Genomic DNA, 8573 nt, shown 5'->3' on the forward strand with positions numbered 1-8573 from the left:
GCACCAGGCCTTTTCCAAAACGCAGCAACTTCACAGGCATTCGCCTTCTTCACAGGCACTGGGCCTTTTCCAAAACGCAGCAACTTCACAGGCATTCGCCTTCTTCACAGGCACCGGGCCTTTTCCAAAACGCAGCAACTTCACAGGCATTCGCCTTCTTCACAGGCACCGGGCCTTGTTCATCGGTAAAATCTTTGGAGATGTTGAATGTTCCACGCGTTCTGGACGGGCACCCCCTCTTGGGTCTCCAAACGCGCGGAGCCGGCCTAGAAACATGAACAACCTTGAATGGGCACTCCCACATGGGAGAGAGCTTATGCAGCCCCTCCCTGGAGAGAACCCGTCTGAGCACGAGGTCCCCTACCTCAAGAGTCCTGGGGCGGATGTTGCGGCAGTGGTATCGCCGCAGTGCTTGTTGGTACATTGCTGCTCGTAGCGCGGTTTCTCGACGACGCTCCTCCCCCAGCACGAGATCCGTCCCCCGCACGGCGTCCTGCTGCGCCTCGTCGAACGCCAGGACCCGTGCAGAATGACGCCAGACCTCGTGAGGGAGAACGGCTTCAACCCCATAAACCAGGAAGAACGGGGTCTCGCTAGTCGGCTTGGTCGCGGTCGTGCGGATAGACCACAACACGGATTGGAGCTCGTCGTACAGCCCCTGCCGCAGGCTTCCAGCTTCTTCTTGAAGGTCCTGGTTTTGAGGACCCTCAGGACCTCCGCATTGGCTCGCTCAGCCTGGCCGTTGCTCCGGGGGTACGCCACGAGGCGTAGCATATCTGTGTTCCAAGGTTAGCACAGTATGTTTTGAAGAGATTGCTGGTGAATTGCGAGCCGTTGTCGGTGATAATTTGGTTAGGCACCCCAAATCGGCTCACGAGGCCCTTGATGAACTTGACTGATGAGCCCGCGGGTATGGTGCGAACGGCCTCCACCTCGGCCCACTTAGTGAACTTGTCCACGGCGACGTAGAGGTAGTGGTAGCCCCCTGGTGCCCGAGGGAACGGGCCTAGAATGTCTAGCCCCCAAACTGCGAACGGCCATGAGAGGGGTACGGTCTGCAGTCCTCCCGCCGGCTGGTGGATCTGCTTGACGTGGAACTGGCAGGCCTCACAAGCCTTCACTAGCTCAACGGCGTCGTTGAGCGCTGTGGGCCAGTAGAACCCGCTGCGAAATGCCTTGCCAACGAGGGTCCATGAGGATGAGTGGTGCCCACAGTCTCCATCATGTATGTCTGCCAGCAGCTCCTTCCCTTGCTCTCTGAGAATGCAACGCAGGGACACGTCGTTTGGCCGCCTTCGGTAGAGCTCCCCATCCTTGACGATGTAGGTCGTGGCCTGCCGTGCCACGCGCTCCGCGTCCTCCTCCTTCTCCGGCAGAGTCCCTTGCATCAAGTAGACCTTGAATTCCGCCATCCAGCATTCTTCCTGAGGCTCCATCGCCAGAAGCAGGCGTGCCCCCGAGGCCGGGCCGCAGGCCGGGGCTCCTGAGGCAGGTGGCTGAGGGACTTCCTCCCTAGGTTACGCTGTGCTTGATAATGTCAGTGTCGCCAAGGGTTTGAAGAGTCGCTCCTCGAAGACGCCAGGCTCCTAAGGCAGCCGTCTGGATGCCCTCTTGGCGATGTCGTCAGCCTCTTGATTGGTATCGCGAGGCACATGCTGCAACTCCAGTCCCCAAAATTGTTTCTCCATCTTGCGGACCTCTGCGAGGTACGCTTCCATGTGCTCGTCCTTTGGCTCGTACACTTTGTTGGAGAAGTTGACGAGGAGTTGCGAGTCACCCTTGATGGTGATTCATTTTACTCCCAAGGCGATGGCTGCCCTCAAGCCCGCTATCAGGCCCTCATATTCTGCTATGTTGTTGGAGACCTTCTCCCCATGCTGGAAACAGAGTTGCATGGCATAGTAAAGCTTGTCCTGAGTGGGGGATATGAGCACTGCACCAGCCCCTGCACCCTGTCGCGCGAATGCTCCGTCGAAGTACATCACCCAACCATCCGGCGCTTCACTTCCTAGGGAGAGCGACCGATCCTCGCCCAGTTTGAGCCCTGGCGCCTCTGTCCATTCCGCCACGAAATCTGCGAGCGCAGCCCCCTTAATGACCCTGGTAGTACTGAATTCTAGCTGGAATGCTTGTAGTTCGATGTTCCATTCGGCAACCCTCCCCGCTGAATTAGGGCTCCTGAGTACCCTTTCCAGGGGGTAGGCTGAGACGACCTTGATGGGATGGCCCTGAAAGTAGTGCTGCAGCTTGCATGAGGCTACCAACAATACGAGGAGGAGCTTCTGAGGCACTGGGTATCGTGCCCTTGCGTCCCGCAGCACCGTACTGACGAAGTACACTGGGTGCTCGACGAGATTGAGGGTGCCGGCGCAGCCCGCGTCCTCTAGAGGCCGGGGCGCTTCCTGGGGCGGCGCGGTCCTTAGTCCTTGGTCGCCTGAAGGAGCCTCCTCTGCTCCTGGTGCGCTCTCTTGGCGGGGCTGATCTTTCTCTGCTGCGGTCATGGTCTCTGTGAGGCCTTCCGGGCCCTGTTCTGCCTCGGCCGGGAGTGCGACGGCGGCCGAGGCCTGACGCTCCTTTTGGACTGCAACCAGGGCTGCGCTGGCGGAATAAGGGGTGGCTACAAGGTAGAGCACCAGGGGCTCTCAAGGGCGAGGGGCCACCATCACCAGGGGGCTGGTGAGGTACCTCTTGAGGTCTTGGAATGCTTTGTCGGCCTCTTCAGTCCATTCGAAGGGGCCTTTCTTCTTCATCATCTTGAAGAAAGGCAGTGCCCGCTCTCCCAGCTTGGAAATGAAATGTCCTAAAGCGGTTACGCGCCCGGTGAGCTTCTGCATTTCCCTGAGGGTCTTTGGCGGGCTCATGTCCTCGACTGCCTTGACCTTCTCTGGGTTAGCCTCAATGCCCCTGTGTGATACGAGGAAGCCTAGGAGCTCGCCCGAGGGGACTCCAAACACATACTTCTCCGGGTTGAGCCGCAGGTCCACTTCGCTGAGGCTCGCGAAGGTTTCTTCCAGGTCTTGTATCAGGGTCTTGGTGACGGCCACCTGGCAGATGGTGGGGGTGCACAGCATTGGGAGCGCACTCGAGCAGGCTGAGTTGGAGGGGTGATCATCCGAGCTGAAGGCCAGATCGGCCTTAGGCACCGTCCAACCCGGAGGAGCCCCACGCTATGCGAAGGCGGCGCCGATCTGGCGGACGAATGCCTTGACGTGGCGGTCTGAAGGTGGCGCCTGTGAGCCACCCAGGAGGGCTGCAACGACCGGGGGCGCCGGTGCAGCGTACTGGGCGTGGAAGAGGCCATGCAGCTCCTCCCAGGAGGCCACAGAAGCCATTGGCAGGTGGAGCAGCCACATGCGCAGTACGCCGGTGAGGGCCATGGGAAACCAGTTAGCCATAACCCTGTCGTCGCCCCCGGCCTCGAGGACGGCCTCCTCGTATGCCAGCAGGAAAGCCAATGGATCCGCCATGCCGTTGTAGCGTGGTGGCATCTCTGGCTTGAACTTGTGCGGCCACTGCACCTGCCGCAAGGCGGGGGCCAAGGCTCGGAGCCCCCTGGCCCCAGTGCTGGCGCTGGCAGCGGGAGCGGGCGGCGCGTCGCCCGTCATGAGGGCGAAGCGCCGTGTTGGTGGAGAGCGGGCCGGCGGAAGGGAAAGCTCCGGCGCACCCCTACCTGGCGCGCCAAATTTCGGATTTCGGGTTCCGGCAGACCCTCAAGGTACGAACTCTGGGGTGCGCGCGGAGATCACACCTCCTACCTACTCACGTCTCGTCGGCCCGCAAAGGATCTAAACTACACGAAGAACAACACAAGGGACGTGAGGTTTATACTAGTTCGGGCCACCATTGTGGTGTAATACCCTACTCTAGTTTGTGGTGTGATGGATTGCCTCTGGGGCGGATGATGAACAGTATGAAGGAAGAACTGCCTCGCGAGGGGAGGAGTTCTTGTGGAGGTGATACCTCTTGGGAAGGATTCAATCGGGATCCCATCCCTTTCTACTGTGGTGGCTAGCCCTATTTATAGAGCAAGGCCCTAGTCCTCTTCCCAAATATAGCGGGAAGGGCGCCAACAATTGGCCATTTTGAAGGGGAACATGTAGTACACTTATCCTGACTAAATTTGGTCCTCACATGCCAAAGGCTCTGATGATGATGCCGGCTTGGGCTCCACAATGACCTCCATCCTGCCGTTCTGCTGGTCTTGGTCTTGTTGCACCGAAATGGCTGCCTTTGCTTGATGCCCTTTCCTGCGCTTGCCACCTTTGCACCAAAGAGGAAACAAGGACCCTGCGCAGGCTGGCGCCCGCCTGGCTTCGGTCGTCATGGCTTGCATCACGGGCACCTCGTGAGGTACCCCGCCTTGATCTCTCCGCCTCCTCGCGAGCCAGCCTGATGAGGCTATGCCCGAGGAAGCTTTCTGTCGTCTGCCCCGCGAGGCTTGGCCCCTCGCGAGGGTCTTGAGCTTGTGTTGATGAAGACGGGACGTACTGGGCCACTCCTTGAGCCATGCCGCAGGCCGCAGGAGGCAAGTCTGGGTACCCCCGTTCCCAGAATGCCGACAAGATCACGCGGACAGAAAGACTTTAGTGACGCCAAACACTCTTTGGGATCTGGGTGGTTTGGGCTTTGTCCTTGCAAGGATTCTCTCTCAAATGCTTCGGAGGTGGGTTGCTCTCAAACGACAAAAGTCGTGTACTAACTCTGAGCAGTCACCAATTTATGGTGTAGGGGGTGGGCTATTTATATCCACGGGGCAACCCAACCTAATTTGTCCGAACTGACCCTGGGTCACTAAGGAACTGACACATGTCTCAACGGTCAGATTTCAAACACACACGGTAGCTTGACTTGGGCTACAAGTAAAGCTGACTCATCCGACTCTGGATAAGATTTGCTCTCATTGTCTTTGCTCAAAGACATAGGATTTGGTTGAGCATCACTTCAGTCACTCTGACTTTGTTCACTTGGACCCCACTTAATAGTATAGTGGTTCCTATGACTCAACAAATAAGAAAAGGTAACAACAAAACAACTAAGTCTTCGCGCTCCATAGTCTTCACGCGATGTCTTCTCATGTCATAGTCTTCAACATGAATATCTTCACATACCACCATTGTCTTCAATGTCTTCACACATTTTTAGGGGTCATCTCCGGTAGGTAAACCGAGTCAATGAGGGACTACTACATGTGTTATCCTGCAATTCTCACAAACACATTAGTCCCTCAACCAGGTTTGTCATCAATACTCCAAAACCAACTAGGGGTGGCACTAGATGCACTTACAGGTTTTCCCTAGTAGTGGGGTTCGGTGACCGCCCTCAAGGGTCTCTTAGTGGAATCACGGCATCTTGCATTGTGCGAGGGCATGAGGAGATTACGGTGGCCCTAGTGGCTTCCTAGGGAGCATTGTGCCTCCACACCGCTCCAAACGGAGATTAGCATCCGCAAGGGTGTGAACTTCGGGATACATCGTCGTCTCCGCATGCCTCAGTTATCTCTTACCCGAGCCCTTTACTTATGCACTTTACTTCGTGATAGCCATATTGTTTCTTGTCATATATCTTGTTATCACTTAGTTGTTTATCTTGCTTAGCATAAGTTGTTGGTGCACATAGGTGAGCCTAGTTGTTGTAGGTTTTGTGCTTGACAAATTAACCGCTAGGTTTATTCTGCATTTGTTAGAGCCTAAATCATAATTATTTTAAAGTGCCTATTCAACACCCCCCCCCCTCTAGGCGACATCCTCAATCTTTCAGTAGTCAATGGGGGTTGGCATATCTCTCATCTTCCATGGTCATGTTGTATAGGATCACACATCATATCATGATATTTTTCAAGACATCCTTGTTGTAGAAACGAGCGGGCCCCCGAACAAGTCAAAACCTTGGTTGCTGCCCTCTCAATGTCTTTTCTCTGAGCCTCTCGCGCCTTGGTGAAATGTTTATGGTCTCTGCTCTTGAGATTAGAAATTTTCTTCATAAATGTTTACCAAAATGGATAGATGTCATCGGCTAGATAGTAGCATTTGTCATAATGATGGCCATTCACCGTGAAGTTGCAAGGTGGAGAAGTACCGCCAGTTAGCCTTGCAAATAAATGAGATTCTTTGCAAGATATTGATGTCATTGTGAGATCCAGGCAACCCAAAATAGCAATGTTAGATCCACAAATTTTTGGAGGCAATAACTTCCAAAATTATCATTGGATCCTTGCAATGCTCGATGAATTGGTCATGCCAAGATGCAAGGCAATTCTTAGTGCATACAATCAACACTCTCTAACATCTTGGGCCAACCTTTTTTTCTTCATGCGTCACTAGAGTCCTTGTCGTGTCCTCGGCTCGCATATACTCCTCACCATAAACCCTCACCTCGGTTTCAGCAAACACTCTATGGTTGTATATTTAGCCATTTGAAGATTGACATCACATGAATCTATGGGAGAGTAATGTGTAATAATTAGAAGTGCCATGGTCACTTTGAAAAGGGGGGGTCCCAAGGAAAAAGGCAACCTTTCTCTGTTGCTAGAAGAAAGGTTCATTGACTTCCATGTCATTGGCAATTCGATTGAACGGTCGTTCGGTCATGCGAAAGTGTTGCCAGAACATGTACGGAGGGAACGTACAAGCTCGCATAAACTAGCCACGCATGAGCTTCTCGTGGCCTTCAGTTTTGTTCCGGTGAAACTGCCGACGGACCCTAACTCTTCATACCAGTTGCCGCTATCCATTCACAACCATCACTATTACCTTGTATTCTTCGGCATTTATGGTTTCACTCTTGAACTCGAAACTCAAATCCGATGACAAATTATAAAAAAACATTAGCTCCGCCATCAGATCCATCTACACATAATGCGAATCATATGTCATGTACACGATTCTATGAACCGCTAAAATATATCTACAAGAAAAGGTTAGGGAAATTTATCTCCAAGAAGCCGTCGAACACCTTGAGGTCACGCGGTGGAAGGGGTGATGGGGTCGGACATCAGAAAGAAGGCGCGGGGTTGCGGCAACATCCCAGAACGGCTCAGCGGAGGCGACTGGAGTCAACGTACACATCTTCCATTACCACTAGAACAACCCTAAAAATATGTTGGGAGGAGTGTGATGAGCGCCACCAAAGAGTATGAAAATACCAAGATCTTGCAGGTTGACACAGGAACACCTACGACGAGCCGTAAGTCCCCACAATGTGATACTGGGACAAACACAATCAACTGAGTGTCACCGGCACTAGAGATGTAAATGGCAAATAAACGACACCCGCAAAGCCTGTTTAGTTAGTTTTAGTTTGCTCGATAGTTCATTTTTCTCACAAAAAAAGAAACTTTATTGAACTGTTGCACTTAGAACATGATGCTCATGTCAACACATCTTTCGCCGTGGGAAGGATTCAAACATGAAGCGCCATTGTTGTGGTCGCTCGAATACGAGATTCAGAGCGCGGATTTCTCCATGAGCACACACCTCACCTCAGCCCCAAAACAACACCGTGAAGATACGCCGGGGCACTGAGAAAATGGTGGCCTCGGTGTGAGAAATCTTCTGCTTCACAATCGTGCAATGATGTGCAAGTTCCTGACCAAGATACTACAGACCTCTGATGTTCCTTGCTACCAGTGGTTTGCCTCACAGTACCTCAAGAAGGCCATCCCGGTTGGTACTTGCAGCAGGGATACAACTATGTGGAAAGGCTTCAAGGTTCACAGTCCTTTGATTCTAAACTCTTCCATATGCGCCTTGGGCCCCGACGACCTCATATTTTTTTGGCACGACCTTTGGCTCCGAGATGGCAGACTGTACCTGTTGTTCCCAGTCCTATACTCATATGCAAAGAACCGTTGCTGCTCGGTCCGATCACAGTTCTCCGATGGCTCCTGGTCTGTGCAACTCCACCCGAACTTATCTCACACTGCTAGTGATGAGCTTCTTTTGATGCATCAGATGCTTGAAGCTGTAACCCCTGATGATACAGGACAAGACGTGCGCACTCCATCCGTGCTTGTCAAGAATATCAGTGCATGTTATTTCTACCGGCTGCTCTCTTTTCGGGGAATCCGATGTGTTTTTCATCCCTGGGTATGGGATGTGCTGATCCCTCTGAAGCACAGAACCTTCCTATGGCTGGCTTTTTGGGACATGCTCAACACCAGATGCAACATGGCAAAAAAACACTGGATGGCAGTCGCTCCAAATGCAGATTGTGATCTCTGCCCCACCTCAGAATCCATTCATCATATCGTTCTATGGTGCCGGGCGGTGTCGGCCCTCTGGAACCGGTTGCTTCTGGCCCCTTTGGCATGCAGATCGATAAGCATCATAACTTTTGTTCAGCAAGCTGCTTCTCAGTTGGAGTTTAAACGCAAATGAAATGTGGCCTTTGCTGCATGTGCTATCACCCTTTGGCATGCGCGTAATGATCGTATCTTCAACTCACGCTCGTGGACGGACTCCTACATTAGGTTCCACGCTGCAGACTTATTACGCCTCTGGTGCTGCAGAGCCACAAAGCAGCAGGACAAAGAAGATCTCATGTTTTGGGGAAATTTACTCGCTGGCTAGTCCTTA

This window comes from Triticum dicoccoides, chromosome 3B (genome assembly GCF_002162155.2).
Source record: "Triticum dicoccoides isolate Atlit2015 ecotype Zavitan chromosome 3B, WEW_v2.0, whole genome shotgun sequence".
In the NCBI taxonomy this organism is placed as follows: domain Eukaryota; kingdom Viridiplantae; phylum Streptophyta; class Magnoliopsida; order Poales; family Poaceae; genus Triticum; species Triticum dicoccoides.